Source organism: Pseudophryne corroboree, chromosome 1 (assembly GCF_028390025.1).
Source record: "Pseudophryne corroboree isolate aPseCor3 chromosome 1, aPseCor3.hap2, whole genome shotgun sequence".
Lineage (NCBI taxonomy): Eukaryota > Metazoa > Chordata > Amphibia > Anura > Myobatrachidae > Pseudophryne > Pseudophryne corroboree.
The window spans coordinates 411,522,119-411,534,502 of record NC_086444.1 but is presented as its reverse complement, the minus strand read 5'-3'; the positions used below and the strand labels follow the sequence as shown (position 1 = coordinate 411,534,502).

The following is a 12,384-nucleotide window of genomic DNA, read 5'->3' as shown; positions in this document are numbered from 1 at the left end:
GGCAGCATTTAGAGGGTATAGAAGTGGTGTGCCATGCTGTAATAAAATTAATTTTGTGACTAATATATACAGTCTGTCTGTCTGCACAGTTATGTGCTGAGTGATCAAAGGGACCCTAGCTTTGGGGCTATCACATTCAGACCCTTAATGCTTGAATGTCAAAACAAGATTCCTGGGAGACGCTTTGAGGTGGGAGCCTCAAGGGAGCATGAAGCCCCCTCTCCTGCTACATAACATATACAGAATGTGGCTATTATAGCTCGCCACTAATTCCCTTTGGACATTAACATAAACACCAGAAACATGAGCAATATACAGATGATTCTAGAAAATAGAGATGTCTTATATTCAACATGGTTTCTCACAAATTGCTGCCTAATGCACGTACCGAGTTTTATAGGCTGTTCAGTTAAATCAGAGTCTTGGGCTCCAATGAAGGCAGATTGCACATCTGAAGTGTCCACTCTCAGACATCTTTCAGCAAATAATCAACAGAATTACCATTCATTTTTATATTTACAGACTATAGATGTGCTGCCTGTTAGTCGTTTTTTGTAACATTTTGCTGGCTAATGCAACATACACTGTATTAGGGTCAATGCTTTAAGATGCAACAGACATAATATATGAGGATATGTAAGACAATGGCTACATTAATACTAGCAACAGACAAAATAATGTATCTGCTGTATACTAATAGATAACCCATAATTTGCAAATCTAAAGTGCTACATGGGTCATATATATAAACAGGATTAGTAGAGACACCAAGAACCTCATTTTATGTCTGTTATCTCTGTGGAAAATCCAAATGTGGAAAACTGTAAATTTGCCCATTGTGTAGGCCTGCAAAACATCAGGATGCCAATTCACCTACACGAGTCTAGGATGAGAGTCTACAGAGCCAAGATGAGTCAGAGCAATGCAGAAGACACATTCGGGAGGTATCAAACACTGGGTTACCAGCTGCAGGATTCACCAATTCCAAAACAATTATCACATTGTGGCTAATTCTGAGTTGGAAGCAAAGCAAAAAATAGCAAGTAACGTTGCACCTTGGCAAAACCATTTTGCACTGCAGGTGGGTCCGATTTAAATGTGCAAACAGATTTTGATTTGAGAGGGGCGTGTCCAAGCTCAACGCTAAATGCAATGTAAAAAGAACGCTGTCTGTATTTGTGTGCTATATGTGTGGCACCCCAGAGACAGTTGTGTATACACCTTTAAAATATAAATGACAGTGTTTGCAACCTGATGACTCATTTGGCTGGTACAGTGGGGGTTAAGGGATGGACCAGAGCCAGGTCACGTGTCCTGTTTGTGAAGTGGCAGGATCCAATTGGACAGAGACGGAGAAAGCAAGCGTAGAAGAGGGCAGTGAGGTGGTTTTGTTGGAGATAAGCTATTGAAATAGCTGGATGTGTGGCGAGGATCCGAGCAGGAGAGCTGAGTTGGTGCGAACCACGTGGTCACGCAAGGCTGTGGAGAGCAGCACTGCAGAGTTGAGGCAGTGGGGTGCTTCTGTGAATGTGGAGAACCGGGAGAGTGGGCGTGAGACGTCGCAACCAGGGACCAGACACCGCCAAGCATGTGCAGAGGTGCTGACACCGCGGCCATTTTGAGAGAGCTGAATCTGCTGAGACAGATTCCTGGAGAAAGTGAAATAACCTGTGAGGTTCAGAGTGAGTATCAGAGACCGTATGTTGTTGCAGACTACAGGAGGGTGAGTGCTAAGCCACACACAAACTATTCACGACTGCATGGAGTAAATGGGTGCTACCAGACCCTTGACTGAGAATCACACAGTGTACCCCCTGTTTAAACACAGCGTTAACCAGTACAGAGACACTACGTGTGAAAAGAACTTTGTAGAGACATTGAGCTGTTTTTGGGAGTAAAAGACTGAATTATGCATTCTAAGAGATAATTACTACAGAGACAGTTGTTTGGTAGAGATTCTATGACACCTTTACCTGCATCCTAAATGCAACATTGGAGTACAGTGACATTTACTAACTAAAACTCAGGATCAATCTTTCTTCTAAAAGTGCAGTTATGCCACATCTCCCATTGCAACACTGTGGCACTGTAGGATCTCTGGGGGTCATTCCGAGTTGATCGTAGCTGTGCTAAATTTAGCACAGCTATGATCATTCACACTGACATGCGGGGGGACGCCCAGCACAGGGCTAGTCCACCCCGCATGTCAGTCCCCCCCACCCGCAGAAGTGCAAAGGCATCGCACAGCCGTCCAGCCCCCTCCCACCTAGCGACCGCCCCTGTCCCAGAGGCGATCGCTAGGCAACGATGGCTGCCATGCGCAGTTCCAACCCGATCGCTCCGCTGCGAGAAACTGCATTGAGCGATCGGGTCGGAATGACCCCCTCTATCCCTTGTGCAACAAGTCCAGTTATACCACAGTCCCCCCATTGCAATACTGTAGCATTGTAAGATCCATGAGCTCCAACGTATATTGCAGAGTAGATTGGGACTTTTTTTGAGTATCAAGAATGTTTAGAAAAGTAGCAATTGATATTGAAAACTGTATTCTTAATCACCTTCTTCACTGCTTAACTTGTCATCATTTTTCTTGGAATATACATATATCTGTAATTAGATTTATTGAAACCATTGAATTAATGAATATCTCAGTGTATTGTAAGCTGTAGCTAAATTTGAATCTCTTGTAATCTTACATCGTTGGAATCGCTTTTTCCCATTTTCATTATTGCGATTATCCAATTCCTGCCATTTACCTAATTACTATCTTTTATCCAGAACTCCTTGCAGACTAATAAAAGAACATCCTGTTGGAGATTGCTGTCATTGAATCACTTTTGCGTATCAATCTATCCTACCTCTATGCACCTGATACAACAAACAAGGTATGGGGGAAAACATCTACGATACCTCTTCCAACCAAAAAGGCAACTGCCAATCGCGAGGTGTTGCATATGCAAAGGCAGCCAGTATTTAAGATTAATAAGACTCTCCTCTAGTCTCCAAACCTTCAAGCGTTCCCTGAAAACTCACCTCTTTAGGCAAGCGTATCAAATTCCAGAGCCGCCCACATAACTTTCATAAACCTTCCTATTAAATTGCATCCACTCTGGACAGTCCACACATATCCTCACATGTCTTCTCATTCTATGCAATAGATAGCACCTTTCCTTGTGTACATATGCCTATTTCCTTATAGATTGTAAGCTTGCGAGCAGGGCCTTCCTACCTCTATGACTGTTATCACCCAGTTTGTTATTGTTATTTCAAATTGTAGAGCGCAACGGAATTTGCTGCGCTATATAAGAAACTGTTAATAAATAAATAAAATAATAAATTTACCCAGCATGCAGAAAAAAATAAAGACTTTTTTTTTGCACTCCTTGCATGGCAGGATGGTTTGTTCCAGATACAAAGTTACTTGCTATTTTTAATTGCTCCCAACTCGCAATCAGGCCCATTGTGTGCACAGTTCTCAGGTTATTGCTAGGTATCATTGTTAGGTATGTATGCTGTAGAAATCATGTACTGTATGCATGAAGGACCCGAAAGTAATTTGTACCTATAGAGAACAAGTGTTTAGGAATGTGAATAACTCCAACCTTGATCAGTGCTCCTAACTTAACACTGTGTCCACATGAGTTAGATACCATGAATAATAGAAGTTGGTGATTGATTATATTTCAGTATCAGTTGACTCCAGAGAGTTGATAGTTGGATATGATTTTATATGCCATAGCTACACGTAGCCTAGTAGATTCCATTGCTGAATCCCTTCCCTGGACTGAAAAGTCTAGAACTGGACTTTCTGACAGTGTTTAACTGTGGTGAATGGATACTGGGGGTGATTCAGAGCTGATCGTAGATGTGCTAAATTTAGCACATCTACAATCAGATTCTCAGACATGCGGGAGGACGCCCAGCACAGGGCTAGTCCGCCACGCATGTCAGGCCCTACTCCCACTTCCCGCAAGAGTGTAAAAGCATTGCACAGCTTTTGCACCTGCTGCACTGGCAGGTGGCTACCGGCCACGTCCTGGGTCACAGCGGTTGAGTGTGACATCATGCAGCCACCGTTGCCCACCGCCGCAGCCCACCCCCGCAACAGTCCAGACATGCCTGCGTTGTCAGGACCGCGCCCCATTAACAGCGTTCTAACGGCGTTGGCACGCCCCCTCCCGCCCCGGCATGTCAATCAGACAGAGGCAATCGCAGCCCTAAGATGCTGTTAGCATCTCACTGGGCCTACCAGGGTGCACACACACAAAGGGCTTCAGACTGCAATCGCATTTACGCCCACTGTTATAACCAGAAAAATATGTCGATTTTTTAAGGAACTATACAAGAGAATGGCTGCAGTTATGAAAAGGCCAGTGGACATTAAACCAAGACTGGGATAACATATGATCTCACTAAATTCCTATGTACCTAGCAGAGTTTAAAGATTAACTATGCCTTTTTTCTAGGTTGATACTTATGCACCCTAATGTAGTTTCCTTCACCATTTCACCATTTTATGTGTTGTTTAGCCGTGGTGACTTTGCAATATTTGTTTAAGCCTGCCAACTGCGCAAAAATCTTCTCAGTCCTCAGAGCATATTATATATAATGCTCTGCCTACCACACTAGAGGAGAGATTTTCAAAGCTTGGGGAGAGATTGGTTGTAGGTTTATCTCTCTCCACGGTTTCGTTCCCTCCCCCCCCCCCTCCCCCAGCAGTTTTATAACTAGATATTTTGGTGCCCTGTGCCAGAAAGAGAATTGGTGCCCCCATATTTGAATAAAGGGGCGTGCCTCTCTGGGGAAGGAGCATAGCCACAGAATAGTACCAATTCCCACTATATATAAAACATATATAAAACCAATTAGTATTATGAACCAGTCAATCACCATATTGTTAGCCACTGTGCCTGGCATTGGCAGGCTTTTGCTAACCTTTGTTCTAACCCCCCCCTTCTACTGTCTTATCTTGCTTGTCTCTCCCTCTTTCCCCACCCCCGTGTCTCTCTCTCCCTTTCCTCCTCCACTCCTCTCCATTTTCCCCACGGGCACTCTATCCCATGTCTCCACATGTCTCTTTTCCACCTCCAAACATGCCTATCTTGCCCTGTTTCTGTCTTAAACTAGTTGTTCTGTTACGGCTGTGTACTGCTAATTATTAGTGATGTGCACCGGACATTTTTCGGGTTTTGTGTTTTGGTTTTGGATTCGGTTCCGCGGCCGTGTTTTGGATTCGGACGCGTTTTGGCAAAACCTCCCTGAAAATTTTTTATTGGATTCGGGTGTGTTTTGGATTTGGGTGTTTTTTTACAAAAACCCCTCAAAACAGCTGAAATCATAGAATTTGGGGGTCATTTTGATCCCATAGTATTATTAACCTCAATAACCATAATTTTCACTCATTTCCAGTCTATTCTGAACACCTCACACCTCACAATATTATTTTTAGTCCTATAATTTGCACCGAGGTCGCTGGATGACTAAGCTAAGCGACCCAAGTGGCCGACACAAACACCTGGCCCATCTAGGAGTGGCACTGCAGTGTCAGACAGGATGGCACTTCAAAAAAATAGTCCCCAAACAGCACATGATGCAAAGAAAAAAAGAGGCGCAATGAGGTAGCTGTGTGACTAAGCTAAGCGACCCAAGTGGCCGACACAAACACCTGGCCCATCTAGGAGTGGCACTGCAGTGTCAGACAGGATGGCACTTCAAAAAATAGTCCCCAAACAGCACATGAAGCAAAGAAAAAAAGAGGCGCAATGAGGTAGCTGTGTGACTAAGCTAAGCGACCCAAGTGGCCGACACAAACACCTGGCCCATCTAGGAGTGGCACTGCAGTTTTCTAGCGAGAGGATGAGTGCTTCCATCCTCATGTGAAGCTGAACCACTAGCCATGAACATAGGCCAGGGCCTCAGCTGTTCATTGCCACTCCGTGTCGTAAATGGCATATTGGCAAGTTTACGCTTCTCCTCAGATGCTTTAAATTTAGATTTTTGGGTCATTTTACTGAACTTTTGTTTTTTGGATTTTACATGCTCTCTACTATGACATTGGGCATCGGCCTTGGCAGACGACGTTGATGGCATTTCATCGTCTCGCCATGACTAGTGGCAGCAGCTTCAGCACGAGGTGGAAGTGGATCTTGATCTTTCCCTATTTTACCCTCCACATTTTTGTTCTCCATTTTTTAATGTGTGGAATTATATGCCAGTAATATATCAATAGCAATGGCCTACTACTATATATACTGCGCACAAAAACTTAAATGCACCACAGGTATGGATGGATAGTATACTTGACGACACAGAGGTAGGTAGAGCAGTGGCCTACTGTACCGTACTGCTATATATTATATACTGGTGGTCAGCAAACTGTGCAAAACTGAAATGCACCACAGGTATGGATGGATAGTATACTTGACGACACAGAGGTAGGTAGAGCAGTGGCCTTCTGTACCGTACTGCTATATATTATATACTGGTGGTCAGCAAACTGTGCAAAACTGAAATGCACCACAGGTATGGATGGAGAGTATACTTGACGACACAGAGGTAGGTAGAGCAGTGGCCTACTGTACCGTACTGCTATATATTATATACTGGTGGTCAGCAAAATTATGCACTGTACTCCTACTATATACTACAATGCAACACAGATATGGAGCGTTTTTCAGGCAGAGAACGTATAATACTGGTGGTCACTGGTCAGCAAAACTCTGCACTGTACTCCTCCTATATAATACTGCTGGTCCCCAGTCCCCACAATAAAGCAGTGTGAGCACAGATATATGCAGCACACTGAGCACAGATATGGAGCGTTTTTCAGGCAGAGAACGTATAATACTGGTGGTCACTGGTCAGCAAAACTCTGCACTGTACTCCTCCTATATAATACTGCTGGTCCCCAGTCCCCACAATAAAGCAGTGAGCACAGATATTTGCAGCCACCTGAATAAAACTGAGAGGACGCCAGCCACGTCCTCTCACTATCATTTCCAATGCACGAGTGAAAAATGTCGGCAACGCGCGGCTCCTTATATAGAATCCGAATCTCGCGAGAATCCGAACCCGCTCATCACTACTAATTATAGTGCCCTTCAGTGTTACCTAGAGTACCACCTGTTGTGGCTGCATAAACAAAAGTGCCTGGCACTTTAAGATGCCTAAGGGTGTAAAAGACAGTGATATCAGATGCATTATCTCAGTGCACGGAAAGAGATACAGCAGGGAGTATAAGCCCAGCCAGGAAAAGCACAGCAAGGAGCACCTAAAGGAAGGAGGACAGTACCTGGAGGGCTGGAGGCCATGGGTCACACAGGGAGCTGGGCCACGGGTGTTATAATGGCCGCACTGGAGGGAAGAGCTGGGCGCAGTTGGAAGCTGCAGGAGATGACTAACTGCAGCTTAACAAAGGAGCAACGGGCAGTGTGCAGGAGGTAATCTGGCCGGAGAGATTGCTGGGGGAAGCAGGAAGCCTGTAGGTAGGGTGTTTTGTTGATGCAATGGTTTGACTAATAGCACCCTAATGTGGTGCTGTGGTAAATCCTATAACCGGTCTATTATTCTTAGCAATTTGCCTGCCTCACCAAATAGGTATATTTTTGTCCAATGGTGGGAGGTATGTATCGTATAAATGCCGGTTACCCAGATTAAGGAAAGAAGACTCTTTTTGGGGGGGCACTCTTGTTGTATAAAAACATTTCTACCAACACTGTTGGTAAATTAAATTGAATATATCACTACTTGTAGCATTACGTATTGCACAAGTGTCTATATGGAATCTTTCTATTTATATATACATATATTTAGGTATTTTGAGTCATATTGTGCACGTTTCTATATTTTTATCAGCATTTAATATTAAAAGCTAAGTTTGGAAGCAGGAAGCCGCCAGGGAACTGTTACACCAGATATCGCTCCTGGCAGTGGAGAATTCCGGATGCCAGGAACCACGTGTATAAAAGTCCTCAGCTCAGATGACATCACACCTAGGAGCCGGCACAGCACTGGAAGTCAGTGGCCAATCGTGGGTGGATGAGAACGGTTCTCCACCCACAGGGCGTATGTGCTGTGTGCAGAGCACAATCCGCAACACAGAGTCAACATGATCTGACACAGAGTTTAATCAGCTTATAACGTTAAAAGATACAAAGCATCCCACAAGCGTAGAAATTAGTGGACACCTGAGTAATTGGCTGACATGAATTGGTTTACATAGGCTGGAAATGGGGTGAAATAGATAAGTATCCTAACGTGTTAATGTATTGGTTGATATTTAACTTATTCATGTGCTTTATGTAATATTTAATCATGGCTGATGCATTTTAAATAAATAAATAAAGCACATATACACGATGGAAATGAAACAATGCAGAACATAACATACAGGTAAAACAAAAGTTAATATATGAAACTATTTTGCCACTCTACAGTATGTATATACATTAAAAAGATAATATAGCAATAAAACCTACCACATGGCAAAATGTCAATCTCGTAAAATGCCCGTAAGTGCCTTTTGAGGGGTTTTTTTCGGTATAATGAAGAGATATCATTTGCCATTAAGTTAGGATCCTAAGTGTGTTTAGGAGATAATGAATGAAGTATCAACTCCAGAAATGTGAATGTGGATTTGGAGGAGCCTGTCTTTCTTAAATAATAGAAGAGAAGCAGAGACAGATCATAAGTGCTTCTTAGTATTGTTCCTTATTATCAGACAGAGATGAGACTCACTCTAAGTTTTATCTATGAGCTGGTGACTCCTCTCTTTTGCTCCTCAGGACAGATGACCTCGAGGTCAGTGAAATGAAAGTGAAAAGCAACAGGACCAAATAAAAGGTCAAAGGGTGAAATACAAGTTAGGATTGTTTAAAGATTTTAGTGTAGGGTAAATCTTGGAGGAACATTTACTGAAGATAGCACAGGTTGATGAAAATAAGTCTTAGCCATAACCATAACTGATAATAATTATTACAAGTATTAACCACGGAAGCTTATGTAAAATTTGTTCAGATTGTAACTGTAGGCTAAAAGTATTAAATATGCGTATCATTGCCAAACTTTATGCTGTTAGGAGTCTGCATAATCAGTTAGTACAAAGCACTAATATTAGGGGTAAAGGTTTATTGCATAGCTGTATTCATAGAACATCGTTCTATTTTATAAGTGTCTGGTTTCACAGAATGATGCAGGTCTGACTGAACGCAGAGTGAGGATAACTATTCACTAACTGGTACACATGCGCTATTGCAGGGGCGTAACTAGACCTTTGTGGGTACCCTAGCAAGATTTTGAAAGGGCCCCCCCTGCACTCCATGAGAGTGACTGAGAGCGCGGGGGTGTGGGTCCCACATAGTAATGCCCATTGCCCCACCTTATGCCACACACATTACCCCTTGCGCCACACAGCACCATATGGGAGCATAGATGGGGGAGGGGCAGGCTCACAGTCAGCAAGACTGCACTACTCACTCCCCTCTTCACTCTATTTCATCCACCAGAGAACAGCCAGCCCAGAGCACAGCACCATATGGGGGCATAGACGGGGAGCTCACACTCCTCGGGACCGCACTGCATTGCTCACTCTCTAATCTGATCCCCCTGTCAGTAGCAGCACAGATATCCTTCTTGTCCCCGACTCGCAAGATGATGACATGAACATCTCATGAGTCTTTCTCACCAATGAGCAGGCTCCAGGCACACATTGAGCAGGGATCTCCCCATCGGCGGTAACACCCCTTCTCTGCCCCCCGCCAGGAAGTAAATTCCAGACCGGGACACACTAATAAATATTTTATTAAAAATTCAAAATGTTGCAGTGGGATTGCTTGCTGGGCCTTCAGGCCCCCCAAACGGCCAGGCCCCATAGCAGCTGCATCCCATGCACCCTTTAGTTACGCCACTGAACTATTGTAATTAACCATTTTCTATAAAGAACCAAAATATTACACAGAGAGGGGCTGATGCAGAGTTAAATGCAAGTCATTTTGCAGAGTGCATTTCGTGGTCTTTGGCTCTTGTAATTACGAGCATCTGAAATAATCCCTTTCTCCAGTAAAGGGGTGCATCACTACTTCATAAATAGATCCCTAAATACAGAAAATAGCTGCTAAACGGTGGAAGAGAATTAGGCTTGATTCAGAGATGGACGCCAATGTATTTAGTCTATGCATGCATTACACGTATCCGGATGGTTGCCGCACAAAGAAGCAGATCAAATTTGCATACATGCGAATTCAATGGGAGTTTTTGCGTGCTATCTGGGGTGGGTGGCTAGCAAAATGCGGAAGTTTTAAAGAGCGACTGTTTCTAAAGACGCAGCTGCACTGACACCGACGGCCATGTTCAGACGTAGATTCTGCACCTCCATAGGGCTGGTGAACTCTCCAATGTTGAGACCAATTGTCCATCTTTGGGGTATATTTACTAAGGTCCCGATTTTGACCGAGATGCCGTTTTTTCTTCAAAGTGTCATCTCGGTAATTTACTAAACTCAAATCACGGCAGTGATGAGGGCATTCGTATTTTTTGGGTAGTCCATGAAAATAATTACGAATGAATACACCATCGGTCAAAACGCGGCTGTTTAAGTATGAATCTCGGTCATTTACTAAGAAGTGCAAAGCAAAAAAAAATAAAACACTGCCGTGAAAAATTACAACTCGTAAAAAAGTGCTAAAAAAAAACAGACCTGCTTTTTTAATCCGTGATTGTATAGGCATGCAGGGATCCATGAGATCCGTGCATGTATATCAGTGGGAAGGGGTGGGAAAGTGGTTATTTTCTAAAAAAAAATTGCGTGGGGTCCCCCCTCCTAAGCATAACCAGCCTCGGGCTCTTTGAGCCGATCCTGGTTGCAGAAATATGGGGAAAAAATTGACAGGGGTTCCCCCATATTTAAGCAACCAGCATCGGGCTCTGCGCCTGGTCCTGGTTCCAAAAATACGGGGGACAAAAAGAGTAGGGGTCCCCCGTATTTTTAAAACCAGCACCGGGCTCCACTAGCTGGGGAGATAATGCCACAGCCGGGGGTCACTTTTATATAGTGCCCTGCGGCCGTGGCATCAAAAATCCAACTAGTCACCCCTGGCCGGGGTACCCTGGGGGAGTGGGGACCCCTTCAATCAAGGGGTCCCCCCCCCCAGCCACCCAAGGGCCAGGGGTGAAGCCCGAGTCTGTCCCCCCCATCCAATTGGCTGCGGATGGGGGGCTGATAGCCTTTTGTGAAAATGAAAAGATATTGTTTTTAGTAGCAGTACTACAAGGCCCAGCAAGCCTCCCCCGCATGCTGGTACTTGGAGAACCACAAGTACCAGCATGCGGCGGAAAAACGGGCCCGCTGGTACCTGTAGTACTACTACTAAAAAAATAGCCAAAAAAAGACAAGACACACACTCCCCCGCCTCCGGCTACTCAACTCCCTTTCGCCCTGTCAGCTACTGAACTCCTCACCCTTGCTAATGGGTACTCACCTGCATCCACCACCACCACCAACCCCCCCTTCCACTGGATGCTTACTTTCTGCCACCCACCCGCCACTGTGTGCTCACCTTCTCCCACTCCCTCTGTCACTGTGCCACTGGGTGCTCAACTTTCCCCAACCCCTTTCCACTGGTACCTTTCCTCACCCCCCCCCCCCCCCACTGCCATTGGGTGGAGGACATGCCCCCTCTACGGCATTGCGCGCATTGCGAGTCGCATTCTCTTATTAAATTAAATCTCTCTGAATCTACTTTTCAAAAGTAAGCAAATATATGTTAGGCATGCTGGTGCTTTCTATGACAGCTGCCCTGGATGAGGAGGAAAATGTAAAGCCGGTGTTATTCACTTGCTTTTATTAATCCAGCGCACGGTAGTAACACTGTAACACAACATACTACTATAGTAGACTAAAACAAACCCTCAATAACATCATGTTCAGCAAATACAATATATTTCTGATACCAAAAGGAGATAGTTGCTTTGCTTAGCTCTGCTAGAGCCTGACGGTAGATATCATCTAAGAAATAAACTATTTACGACAAAGATTTACACATTTACATACGCAATGTGTTTCTGATATTTTTACTCTTTTCACTTTTTAAAAACAAACTATATTATTTGAAATTGGCCCCACATATAAACATTTTCCAGTAGATTTTTTTTTTTAAATTCCCGTTTGTTATAGCACTATAACCCTGTGAATACCACTTTATTTCAGATGACAAATATAAAAGATATTCATATAAAGTCCACTGACTGAGAATTAAGATACAGAGACATTTAAAAGGTTATTACTATACAATCAACATCTAGATTCCTAGTGTACAATATCAAGCTCATTTCCTGACCGCTAGTATATAATACAGAGCCCATCTTCTGGTGGCTAATGTAGGATACAGA

At 43.9% G+C, this 12,384-nt stretch overlaps 1 long non-coding RNA gene across 1 annotated transcript in view; it reads right to left on the bottom strand.

The window, feature by feature from the left end:
• The window catches only part of LOC134892770 (uncharacterized), a 193,202-nt gene that overhangs the window by 107,491 nt on the left and 73,327 nt on the right, over window positions 1–12,384 (bottom strand). The gene's annotated exons all lie outside the window — the stretch shown is intronic.